This window comes from Aulostomus chinensis, chromosome 3 (genome assembly GCF_037954235.1).
Source record: "Aulostomus chinensis isolate RoL2024-O1b breed Wild chromosome 3, RoL_Achi_v1.0, whole genome shotgun sequence".
Lineage (NCBI taxonomy): Eukaryota > Metazoa > Chordata > Actinopteri > Syngnathiformes > Aulostomidae > Aulostomus > Aulostomus chinensis.
Window position 1 is genome coordinate 6,379,681 of NC_141322.1, and position 14,009 is coordinate 6,393,689.

A 14,009-nucleotide genomic window follows, 5' to 3' on the forward strand; every position below is an offset into this window, starting at 1 on the left:
TGTCTGTCTATATGTGTTGGCCCTGCCATAGATGGGTGACCTGTCCAGGGTGAACCCCGCCTCTTGCCCGAGAGCCGCTGGGATAGGCTCCAGCCCCCTGCGACCCCTAAAAGGAAGAAGATGGATGGATGGATGGATGGATGGAACTTTGAATGACCTTAGGATAAGGTGATCTCTACCTGACTGAGGTGCAATGGTGGCAATGAAAGCCATTGCAATGTCAGTGTGTTTCCACAACGACTCATGGATGGATTGATGGATGGGTGTATGTTTTCCAGACCTTGAAAAGTCTGCAATGTTGATTGAACATCTAAATAAAGTATGGAAAACTTTTCTCTCGTACTCGAATTTTAGAATATGCTCAAAGGCACATAATCTTGTAAAATTAGAAATACACATAGAAAGCATATAAAAACATACGATTTCCTTACTGGTCGGTCCTGGACTGCTATCTAATCAAAACTCGTTTAGCTACCTTTTCAGCTTGAACTTTTATACTAAACACAACAAGTTCAATCTCAACCAAAAAAAATAAGCACACAAGTATAAAATACATAAAGTTTGGGTCGGGGGGGGGGTTGTGGAAGTTTTGAAAAAGTCTGGATAAAGTCTGGAATTTTTACTGGATAAAGAGCAAGCACCCTGTATTAGGTTTAAAGATGATGGGAAACGTTTCAGAATTAATATTGGAAAATTGTGGCCCAAAACGTGAGTTTCATCTATTTTAATAGTCCTGACTTTAAAAACAAACAAATAATCATAGGCAATGCACTTCTCTGGGGTGAAAATGCACCGGTGCCGAATAAATGCATCCATGCTATAAAATCAGTCCTGGACATCTGCAAATCAGCACACACGATGAGGAGGGAGTTAGTCCTGTTGTGGGAATTTCATAAACCAGGGTTTGAGCATCCTTGTCCCACTTAAATGAAGGAGGGACCTCCAAGATGGCAACTTGCCGTTGAACCCTCTCCTTTATGTCGACAGTATTTACTGAGCTTCTTCTTCTTCTTCTTCTTCTTCTTCTTCTTCTTCTTCTTCTTCTTCGGAGTAGTAACTGTCACAGGGCCAGCTGGGCTGAAGATAAATAATTTGTTACATTCTATTTTCAAAACGAACCCTGTAAGCACACACCAAGGTGAACACATTTGTTTAGTATCTCCACGAGAGGGCGCCTCTAACATTTGACAAACGTGCTGTGGTCCTCTCAACTTTCTGAAACGCAACTACACAACAGACTGACATGTACTACAACATGCTGTTCCGTGTAATACTTAAATCACACAAGGAAAAGGTCAGGCTTTGACACTAAGAGTATACTGCTGTAAGAGTTCAGGATATATGGTCACTGAAGTTTGTTTGTCTGTTTTAAGACATGTTGATGGCCTATTTTTTAGCTTCAGTCAGGTTGTTCTACAAGTTGATTTTGTTGTTGTATCTTTTCTAGTCTCAGTTTCAAAAATATTTATTTATAATACTTATTTGAATTCGTTTTTTAATCACAAATACTATACTAGTTATATGATGCTGTGGTTTTGTGATTGTTGTCTGTGTCTCTCAGAACAGGTTCTTTTGCCCTTCATGGTTCCTCACATCTGTTTATGGAGACAGCAACTGCTCTCCTTTGTACACAAGCACCCAGCTAGGTTTTTTTTCACTCTAAGAACATTGTAATACTATAACTGTGCAATCATCATGTTTTCAGTGTGGTTTTTGTTGTTGTTGTTGTTCCCAGAATGTTCTTCTAAAAGGTAAGATACAAAACATTCTGAAATAAAGTTAGTGATAATCTTGTAAAAAGGTCATTAGCCTCTCTCGTTTTTTAAATATTATTTTTGTGCCAACTCAAGCTTCTTTAGTAGTGGAGAGAGAGACAAGGAAACAGGGGAGGAGGGATTGTGGTGCTGCAATGGTTCAGCCAGCCAGGAATCAATGCACTGCTCAGGGCATCTGAAGCAGTGTGCAGCCCTCGGCTAGCAGGTGACCCCCTACCATTACACTCTTATTGGCAGCAAGTGTTGTTTTTGTTCTCTAATTCTATTTTTAGGCTAAGCTGGCATGCTTTAAAACTTCAGTCAGAAATTTTTGTCCTGACATACACGACAGTTTAAGATTAATGGAACATTATGACACAATAATCCTGTACCTCTGTGATTCAAAACATGAAGGAAAATTCAGTTTCTGATCACTTTGGCAGCTTGGACCATGCTCAGTGGGACAGCTGCCTTCCTCGGAACTATGTCACTAACACCGTTTGAACATATGTGTCCATGTCAACCCTTCATTAACATTTGATACTCATCCTGTTAGAATGTCAGGATATTTAAAGAGTAAAATTTTGTTCCAGCCAGTTGCATTTTTCCCCAATATTTCTTTCTGTTAACCTCATAATATTTGTTCTATGTGTTGTATTTTATTTATACTTTTGTGTTTTTACATGCGTAAATAATTGCAGTTTTTGTACCGCCATACAAATATTGTTTGATGTTACGCTCACCCCCCCTTAGTCCTGGTAGACTTGGTAAACATTAAAACTTAATGGAAAATTATTTGCAAGATTAACAACCTCAGAATGTGACATAAACTTTATTACAAATAATCTCTAAGACAATCATAGCTGTCATGATCATCGATGATGAGGGGCGTCCCCAGTCAGCTGCGACCAACACTGAGCTATTATAAGATAAGTGACATATTTGAGGCCGCAGGGGTCTCATTTTTGGTGAAGGTTCAGGTGCTAGAGAGGTGTTGGGCTTGGAGCAGGCTGTCACACTCATTTGTCTCCAGCAGGCAGCAGGCCAGCTGAGGAGGTTGTTGGGGGCAGCAGGTTTCTGTCAGCAAGACTATTCATTGTGCTCTTTAGGGCCTTGATTGAGGATATCCTCTAAACAATTACTCCGGCTGTTGAAACTGGTTCAAAGTTTTCAATCGTATATTCTTCCTCCCATCCATCTCCCAGTTACAGGACGCTCCAAGCAGTGAACAATTGCTTTCATAGGCCTCAGAATCATTCTTCATGCCTTGTTAAAATGCAAATCCACAGGCTTCCTTCAGGAGAGTTTTTCCCATGCACTGTCACAACTAGAATAATTTATGACTCTCTGTATGTTTTTTTTTTTTCCTGGATTGAGAGTTTAAAAATTCACAAATGGTTGAATGGAAGTGCACAAAGCAGTAGAATCACCTCCTTATTTTCCACTGCACATGTAGAAAGTAATTTTGAATATCAAAATGTAAACTAGTCAAATCTGTGTATTTTCAAAGGAATCCTCACTCCCAGCTTCAGTGGTTGTCATTGACGTCAGGCCGCTGTGAACGTCAAACTCTTTCCTCTGTCAGTAATCTTTGTATAGACATATTGTTGTAATATTTTGGCAGAGGACAAAATTGGGCCTCAAACCAGTCACCTTTCACCTCAGCATTATGGAGCACCACCCGAATACTGAGGTAGAGTGCAGGAACAGGAGCCCAGCTGACGGCAATCTGAGCCTCGCCCTGGTGGACCGATATTGTGTGTACTAATGTCTCAGGTCATTCCACTGCTTCCTGCTGGCTGCGAGGGAAACAAGAGTCCCCAGAGTGACCACTGCTCAGAGGAGAGTGTCTCAACACCATCTCCTGTACACACCCACACTCATCTATACACTTTGACTGATATGTCTGTATAGGGATAGTGCTGGCCTGAGATTTGCACAGCAGCAAACATAGTCATCCATTACTGGCATACAGAAATGTATGTTCTTTACTGACAACTACATGTAATGTAGTTATTTTTATTTTTCCATTCAGAGTTGTTTTATTTATTTTGTCAATTTTTAATAATGTGGTGCCAACTTCTATTTTCACTTTGACTATTTTTGTTGTTGCCTTCAATAGCATCTGGCTCTGGTTTCTCTTTTAATCATTGTGTAACATACACTGTTGCAGGTCATTCATAAACTTTGACTTCTGACATGCAATTACGTTTGCTTATGTTTTTGGTTTTTGGTTTTTGAACAGGATGTTTAAAAGCCATTAATGGAGGCTGGCAGTAACTTCACTCCACTCCTTTACCTGGTGTGGTAAAACTGACAGACCCTGGCTGACAGAAATGCACTTTGACACTTTCAAATGCTGAGATTAATTGCCTGAAAGCTGCACATAGACAACAAACATTTATCATTTCAATGAGGCTAAAAACATTACACAAAATCAACATATTTCTATAATCTTTGTGAAAAGTAGGGTTGATGTTATAGAAGAAGCACTATGTTACTCTAGGACATGGCAGTGTGTCTACACTCATCTCAGAATTGTCACACGGTGTTTTGCTACAACAAAACTGTATTATAACAACTGTATTATAATACAGTCTGATGTCACCTGCAGCCGTCTGGCACTCTGGCATTATACTCTTTAGGCTCAGGTGATAATATTGCTGTTTAGTAGAGTTCTGCAGTGAAGCAAGGTTTTTTAATAGGTCAACCCAAAGGTTAACATCGTAATGGGTCACCTCAGACAAAAGCCAGTCAGAGTTTGGATTCCTGATTATTGCCAAAAATGAGCTCTGGTTCCAAAAACAGTTGAGATATTTTGTTTCTCACAATAATCTTCACATATGAATACAGCCTTATGATTTTTGATGCATTAGTACAATTGTTGGAAGCACAAAGTGACTGTTATTCTATGAATGAGCTACATGGACTGCACTACTTCTTCTATTATGCGCTTTATAAGGCAACTGCTGGTGACCCTGGGAGGTATAGACTTCCTTGTACTTCCTTACCTAACCTATGTTGTTGTGTTGTTGTTGCGTAACCAACTGTACCAGTCTCTGCTCCCTTAATTGCCTCCCATGGAGATAAATAAAGTTTTCTGAATCTGAATCTTTATCTGAATGACTTCAGCGTCACCAAAACTAGCTTTGCGTTTCTTCTGTTTCTCCTGTGCTGTGTACAGTGAATCAGTCAAGGCATCCATGCCTTTATTTCATGTTATTGTTTTGGGTTAGGGCGGCATGGTGGTGCAGTGGTCAGCACTGTTGCCTTGGAGAAGGTTCTGGGTTTGAACCCCGGCTCAGGCACAGGTTCTTTCTGTGTGGAGTTTGCATGTTCTCCCTGTGCCTGCGTGGGTTCCCTCCAGTACGGATGGGGGTTCCTCCCTCAGTCCAAAGACATCAAGTGGGAACGAGGCTGATTGATACTCTAAATTGACCGTAGGTGTGACTGTAGGTGTGAATGGTTGTCTGTCTCTATGTATTGGTCCTGAGATGGACTGGTGACCTGTCCAGGGTGAACCCCGCCTCTCGGTGGGATAGGCTCCACCCCCCTGCCACCCTTAACAGGATAAGCAGTAAAAAATGGATGGATGGATAATTAAAAATAGCTGATGAGCAAATTTTTGTTTCCTTAAGTGAATTTTTCTTTGTCCTCATTGAATTTCAATCAGAAAGCAAATGCATTTACTAAAGAATCACAGCAGCAACGACAACCTTTTTTTCTGAGCTTTTAACTGGCTGGATGTGGTATTTAATTCACATTTTTAGAGTAGCCAGGGGGTTTGACTCTCAGGTTTATAAAAATCCAGCAAATACAAAGTTGGCTAACCTGAGGTATAGTTGATTTAATGCAGCCATTTTTACTGATGTTGAACCCGTACATAAATAACAACTTTATTCATACAGCACCTTTTTTTTTAAACAAAGTTACCAAATGCTTAACAGGAAGAAGTAAAATAAGGCAAAGAAGAATAACAGCAATTAAAAGATCAATATAAAAGAATCAAATACAAACGAATAAATGTAAGAGAGAGAAACTAGACATGGCAGAGAATCTGCAAAAAATAAATCATATAACATGTAGTGTGCTGTGCCGTATTAACCAGAATGAATAGCCAGCTATGCCATTGCATTTGGTACCAACAAACAACTTTGCAATTTTTTCGGTTAGTTTAAATTTAAATGAAATATCATTAAGTTATTTATATACAATTTTGCTGTTGAGATTTTCTGAGCCCTTGAAACTCACTGATATAATGTTAATATGCTGTGTAGCATTATTTTCAATTTCAAATGCAATTTTCAGGCAAAATAGCTTTAAAATGATTTAATTGAAAAATCTTTATCAACTGATGGAAACAACAAAATCAATTTATGGCTAAATGAGTGTCAATGCGTCGCTGAAAGGCTTCTTTTAAGCTAATAGGTTAGCTGTTGATTTATGAATCAAACTCATCAATTTAATCAACTCTAGTTTTATTGTTTCATTTGTCTTTTTTAATATTATTTTAGAAATTAGAATGATAGATGTTTCAGTCATCAGGGTCCTTGTCGGAGGAAATTCTCAGCTATCCAAGCCCATGCTTACCAAAGGAGGGTTGATGTTTGCCTCTCATCCAGTGAGCTTCTCCAGCTCTGACTGCCTACAGGGAAGTCCCCCTTATTCAGGCTCTGTAGAGATATTTCTGGGATTCCCCTCCAGTCAGAAAGAAAGGAAGACACCCAAACCAATTTGTCCTTGATTAAACCACCCTTTCATGCGAGTCGTCTTTTTTGTCCTCGGATCACCATGGAGACAGATGAGGTCCTGCCAAATACAGGCTTTGATAAGTACCTGGGAGACTTTCACTGAAATTATTTACGTTATTCGTTGCCTTTGAGTGTGGAATTGTTTGGGCTAACTCAATCTGACTTTGCTGTCCCGTTTTGTAGACATTTAAGAATAATGACAGTTGACGTGCAACTGCTTCAGCGCCAGAGGTGCCAGAATGTTTACCATGAGGACTGTCACACGACTTAAATGACTGCCTGAAGGCGTTCATCGAGGGACTTGACCTGATTTGAGATGTTTGCAGGCATGTTTTAACAAATGGAAAATGAAGTAAATAGTTTTATATCTCAAGCCACTTATTAACATTCTTCTGTGTTCTTCAGTGTAGCAAGTGTGTTGCTGATGACCCAAGGATGCTCCCTTTTGTACTTTTGTTGCAGTTTTTGTGTGCATCCTTTCTGAAATTAATAAAAGCTTGCAAATTTTATTTGCCCCTCCTGGAACTGTCACCTTATTGTGGTGGAAGTGTTTGAGTGCCCTAAGGACCCTATGAGCTATGCTGTCAGGGCCCCTGGTAAGCTGAGGAAGGAGGCCTACAGGGTGTGGCTGGTCTGTGGAGCGGTCAATCTTCGTTCCAACCCTCACCTATGGTCATGAGCTCTGGGTAAGGACCGAAAGGACAAGATCGCGAATACAAGCGACCCAAATGAGTTTCCTCTGTATGGAGGCTGGGCTCTCCCTCAGAGATAGGGTGAGAAGCTCAGTCATTCGGGAGGGACTCAGAGTAGAGCTGCCGCCCCTCCATGTTGAGAGGATTCAGTTGAGGTAGTTCAGGCATCTGGTGAGGATGCCTCCTAGATGCCTCCCTTGGGAGGTCTTCCAGGCATGTCCGATTGGGAGGAGGCCTCGGGGCCGACCAAGGATGCACTGGAACACCTCAGGATTCCCCCAGAAGAGCTGGTGGAAATGGCTGGGGAGAGGATTGTCTGGGCTTCGTTGCTGAGGCCGCTGACCCCGGACCCGGACCCCAATTAGTGGAGGACGACGACGACGACAAATTTTATTTGATTTGCTCTGGACCTGAAGGTGGTGATGCGTGTAAATCCCACTGTATCAAAATATCTGGAATTGCCAGAAATAGGTGGAATTTGGCTTCCTTGGCCCACTAAAAAATGTGTGGGACCCTTTTGTTTCACAGTTTGATGTTTTTAAAATATATTATATACCAAGTACAAATAAACTGGAGTTAAGTTCATTTGCGTTGTGGAGACTCACTGTTGCCTGCTGTTCTGGAACAGCTTTAAATAGCTGAAATCAACACAAGAACTTAAACTGACCCCAAAAAGCTGCCAAACCCCGCAACGTATAGCTACAGATGCTGTTGAAGACGCCAGCTCAATTACCAGAGCACTGTGGCAACCCACTGGCGACACTTGGCGACCTAAACCAATGCACCTTTTCCTCACCGGAATCAAACCACCAATTTTGACCGTGACTTAGCAATGATACACAGGTTAGAGATGGGGAGAGTCCCAGGGAACATTTCCACCCAATACCTCAGGCACATCCATGTATTTCAGGAGGAGGGTTGGGAATGGCAGGCCTGTACCCCACTGAACCCAGGGACCAGGTTTATAACAGCAAGTTATTTCAAGCTAATTAAAGCAAAACATCACAAAACAATATTATTCCTTGGTAAACCTTATTATTAGGGCCTGAGCCAGAAGGTACTTCTGGTTTTGGTTTCTTTTCCTGCAGTGCAACAGCCCCAGAGCTGCTGTTGTTGCTACAGGTTTTCTTTCCCTTTCGTTTCATATCGAAAAGTAAAAGACACTGGTAATGGTACTGGGATGGGGTTCAATTCTCTACAGTGTCATGCTGACTGTTTGGCATGTACATGAAAGCCTGCAATTTCTACTCCTGTAGCAATAACAACTGCTATTAACTTCCAAAATTTGTCAAACGCTTCCTACTATTAGCAATATATACAACCTTTAGAAGTATAGCTGAATCTGTAGTTCAAATAATAGAACACTAGATTTGACGCATCTACCACCATCCATACTGGGAGCCAATAAATCCACCCAGTTCCAAAAGACACACATCCAGAAAAAGCATGAACTAGTTTTACCAATTTTCCTTTTACTGACCCCCAACTCTTTTGATATGCATATAGAAATGCACACACGCACGCAAACACACACACACACACACACACACACACACACGAAAAATATCATCAAGTATCATCTAAGTTGAATACCCCGCTGCACCTACGTCAGATAGACTTAAAACACACAAGGACTCTGGATGATCTTGAGGTCATTTGGATTCTGAGGTAGGTCATTTTGTGTCTTCATTACGCAATCAAAGAAAACAGGTTTGAGAGGTAAACTTTCCACACTGCAATCAGAAAATAGATTTGAAAGCAAACCGTTCGAAATTGTAATCACAACCTAGATTAAGTAAAATTTTCCCTTTTTAAAATGATATTTGAAATAGTTGTAAAATTGATTTGATTGATTGCAAAATTAAAACCTTTGCTTGCGGTTCAACCTTTTTTCTGCTCCCCCTTATTCTGAGGTATTTAGAGTGTCGTTACTATGCAATCAAACAAAACTGACATGAGAGCAAAACTCTCCTTACACTCATATGAGTATCTTCCGAAGTCTCTGGAAGCCTGTCCCGAACAGTAGTGTTAATTTCCTTTATTGCTGTTTCCATAACAAGATGTTTTTACGGTACCGTGTTGTTAGCCCTGTGCCCAACCCCCAAACCTGGAGGACCAGTGGATCATTCTTTGTCTGACCGACCCAAGAACACCTGGCGGAGGACTGTAGAGGGAGAACTGAAGACCCTGCATCATACCTGGGGTTCCATCAAGACTCTGGCCCAGAACAGACAGGAGTGGAGATCCTTTGTTGCTGCCCTACATGCCAGCCGGCATTTAAGGCAGTAAGTAAGTAAGTAAGTCTCCTTACACTGCAACCTCTTTTTCTTATTTGATTACAATTTATTGTAATTTGTGATTATCTTTATAAGTTTTGTTTGTGAGTCAAAAAAACTTTGCTGATCAAAAACTTTTGGTTGTGAATCTAAAAACTTTACAAGCAGTTCCGGTGAATGTTGTGGGCGGGACCTAAACTAAAAAGACACATGACAAGTCACAATTGGCCAGTCATTACTGGGATGACAGTTTGACAACAGCGACAGGGGAAGCTCCCATCAGTCACAATAAGAGAAGACAGATTTCAGAAGAGTTTGAATGGGTTGATGTATGTCACTTTTGTTAACCCTAAGAAATAATGGGCTAGAAATGTAATGTATTTTGTCCACCTGTGACTGCTGGCTCAACTCATGTGGTTCGGTATAGTTTGAAAGATATACATAGATTCCAATTTCTGGGATCAATAACTCAAAAGGGGAACACTGTTTAAAATCAAATGACACATCTCAACAACCCCAGTAACACAGAAAACGAGCTGCCACCTCAGGTTTTTATCTAAACCAGATGGCTTCCAGAGAGATTGAGATTAAGAATTTCTACAGTAACAAGTACAATTCAATTCCATGTGGGACATGTGGAAATTGTTGCCAAGGTTTTTTTTTTTTTTTTTCAAGTTAATGGTACTCAAATAATGTAAAAGAAAATACAATAATCCAGTCAGTTTAAAGCTTAGAGAAAACTTTTTTTTAACTGTGATTTGTAGGTAACTGCAACGACTGTCTCAATAAACTTCACTGAGGAGGACAAAGAACAATGTACTCAAGAAAACATATATTAGCTTGGAAACTATAAGTATTTCTTGCTAGAAAGTACTACACGTTTGTATGTAGCATTTACTTGGAATTCATGTGAGGAATGTCAGTTGCACCAAAGGGTCCATATCATGGAATCGAGTTGTTTACATTGTATTGTGCGTTTTTGTTGATTTGTTTTAGTTTGCATTCAATTGCATGATATCATTTTGTAGGCACATTTGAGTGTGTGTGTGTGTGGGGGGGGGGGGGTGCAATCTCAATTCAGTTCAATAGCAATAAAGAATATTCTTCTTCTTTGTCTGCTTCTACTTCTTCTTCTTCTTCTTCTTCTTCTTCTTCTTATTCCTCTTGGGTTACTTGCACAGATTTATTACATACAGCCTTAAACACATATGCAAGTACACACAGACATGTCTGGTCCAGTTAATGCTTGTTTGGCTGCTGCAGAGGATTAGGTTGCTCCCTGCTCTCCTACTCCACCCATCAGTGGAAAACAATCATAAAAATCAGAAGCAGCATATACAGCCTGTCCCATGAAAGCGCCTGCAGTGCATGTCCAGGGGTGATTATCCCCTCCGACAGGCTGGCTGGCCTGTGAAACCAGGGTTGAGCAAGAGGCAGTCGGGGGGCAGAAGTTGTCTGCCCTGTCAAGCAGTTGAACTACAGCACCATAAGGGTCTGTTCAGGGCTAAGTGTAGTGGAGGGGAACTGTACCGCGATCTTAGCCCTTCCTATTTGCCCCATGGTATCCTTGCTAATGCTTACCAGATGGAGCTTGAGACAGGGAAAACACAGCTGAAGACTTAGACAGAATAATTTATATTCAGATGGAACTTTATACTGTCCTGTGCAGGGATATCACTAACTTTACTTTAATAAGAAACCACAGCAGTCAGTTTGGTTGCTCCAAACATTTCTATGCACCTCTTACATGAGAAGAGTTGTGTTAACCAACTTTCCTCCTTCTGTCTAACCTGTGCTGGACATTTATGTCCTTATTTAGCCATCTCAAATCATGTCAATTATCTTTTTTTCTCAGTAGTCTCACAGCTCAATTCACAACTCTGATTTACATAATTCCATACATAAAAGTGGAAGCTATCTGGTATTTCACCCACATTTTACAATATTCACTGTAGATGTATACTTTTCATTTTTAATTGTTGTGTCATGTGACCCACAGGACCACACTATTAAATGAATCCATTGTGAAATTTAACGGGAGAATCTCTCATTTTGTTTAGCCATGCAGTATTTTCTCATTCAGGAATTAAAATAAGCTGCAGCTGAGCACAGTAGGCCATCTGGGCCTCGACTGCTGGCGAAGCTGGCACTGACCCAGGACCCCAGGCCCCAGAGGGAGGGCCTTGAAAGGTTCGAGCGCTCAGGCCTTTTCCTTCCTGTTCCACTATGACATCTTCCTGCTTGGGGAGGCCTCTGGGAGTCATTGAACATGGCCCCACCAAGCCCTTGGATCTGCAGGATAAGCTCACACAGCAGCTTCTAATTAGGCGTCAGCACTGACAGGTGGACAGAAACTGGAGGACTGGGATGCTTTATGCAAGTGTGCAGTTATTTGCGCCGCCCCAAAAGATTACAAGTGCAATAACTTTCCTCCAGAAGGGTGTACCTCTAAACATCACTTTGTGGGTGATTTAAAGGATTCAGTTGAGTTGAAACTGTGTTGTCTTCTTTAAAACAATCTGTTATGAATGTAATGGCTGGCTGAGATTTTAGTTTTGCACCTCACAATCAGACAATTAGTAACTTCTGAGTTTTTTAAACAGATTCTAGGTTTTGGGGGCTAGTATTGACCTGTTTTGGAGAATAAAATCCTATAATAATACATTGGCAGTACATTTCATGTAGTGATTTTAAAAGCATGTACTGTCTCAACGATGCATTGAAGAATCAAAAGTAAAGATAAAGTTTTGATCAAATATATTCGTGGTTTCATTGAAACTCACTTCTTTTAATTTTGTAGGGATTCTTTAAAATTGCAGAATATAATAATGAATATACAATAAATTGATCACAGTTTGGATATTAAAAGTTATCAGCACATTGGTTCAAGTGCTGCATGGATGCCATATGTTTGTTGGCAAACTTGGAAGTGAGCATTAAAAAAAGGGATTTTGCCACATTCCGTACTATTGCCAAAAAAGAAGCTCTGTGACAAACACACAGGTGTTCCTCATGTATGAATACTACTTATCTGATATTGAGGCAGTAATGTGATTGGTACAAGTGCTTTGAATAAACCATACAGCAGACTTAAACATCACCACAACTAGGTTTTCAGTTCTTCTGCTTTTTGACATGATGGCATTTCTAGTATCATTTTGCCACTTGTTAGCAATGGCCATTTTTAAGACAAATAAACGCTTCAAAATTCCCACGAGTGATATTTAATTTAGTCTTTAGAACAAAATGTTAAAATACATTGAGAGAGTGTGGAAAAACTGACCTTATTTCAGGCCAAAAACACATTCAAAAAATTCAAAAAGGGAATCGAAAACTCATCCCTAAGTCTCTCTGCAGAAATGTGCTTTCGTGTGCAAAGCTGAGATACTAAAGATGTTGAGCTGACATGTAAAGGCATATATATCTGGTATATTTTGCAACAAGCGATCTTCAATTATTAATGTGCCTCTCGTTCTCTCACATCAGCATGAGGCAAATTGAGGTAGCTTGTTAGCTTAGCATCCCCTCTATGACGTTTCCTGTCCAGGCTCTTATTTTGTTGACTTTGTTTTAGTTCTGTTTCCTGTTTTGATTCTGGGCTTGCTTTTTCGTTTCAGGACTGGATATGGTGCACCTGCGTGTAGTTTACGATCATCAGCTGTTACCATTCCTTATCAGGGGCAGTAGGCTACATCAGGCCTGGCCTCCTGCTTCCCTGTTGCCGGATCATTTATTTAGGCCCATTCCTAGAGTTTCTGTCTCGTGTCATGATTTTGCCCTCTCCTGTTATCCTAGTCTTGCACTCGCACTTTTCTTTGTTAACCAGTACCTAAAGTATTAAGTGATTTTTGTTCTTTCTTTTGTTATTTTGCTCCCTGAAGAAACTTAGCCACTGCCGCCACTTCCAGTCCCTGTGTTATTTTAGCATTTTTGTTATCTTTTGGCTGTTACTTTGTGAATAAACTTTATTCATTGCAGCTCTTGGGTGTCCAGCTTCTGCTTGTGGGTCAAGACTGTTTATTTCATAACAACCTCCAGCTGCAGTGGCAGTAGCCCTGCTTACATTTCCACTTTTCTACAGCGTAAACAAAGAATAGATGATGAGGTGAACTTACGGTTGTTGGTACTGGTATTTGTCTATAAGGTTCTAAGGCGATTTCCACTCCTCAACTTGCTTGAAACAAACTTGCTTGGGGAAGCTTATCTATCAAGCTGGACCTCTTGTCTAAGCTACTTTTATCTTAACAACTTATTTGATTGCTGCAAGGTAATGTGGTGCAGATTCTTCAATCTGCTGACATTCATCCTTAAAGCTCTTTAAGTCTTAAGTGCACATTTGTTTTTGTTTTTTTGCTTATCTAATTAAAAACCAGGATTTCTATCTGTTTCTGTGGACATGGATTCTCCCACAGGGTTAGTGATCTATAACATTAATTCATCAGCAGCTGTGTTTGTCTGGACACAGGGTGCTAGGTGATATTAGCTGTGACTGATCAACACCACATGTGGATCCCAACATAGGAGATTTACAACCAG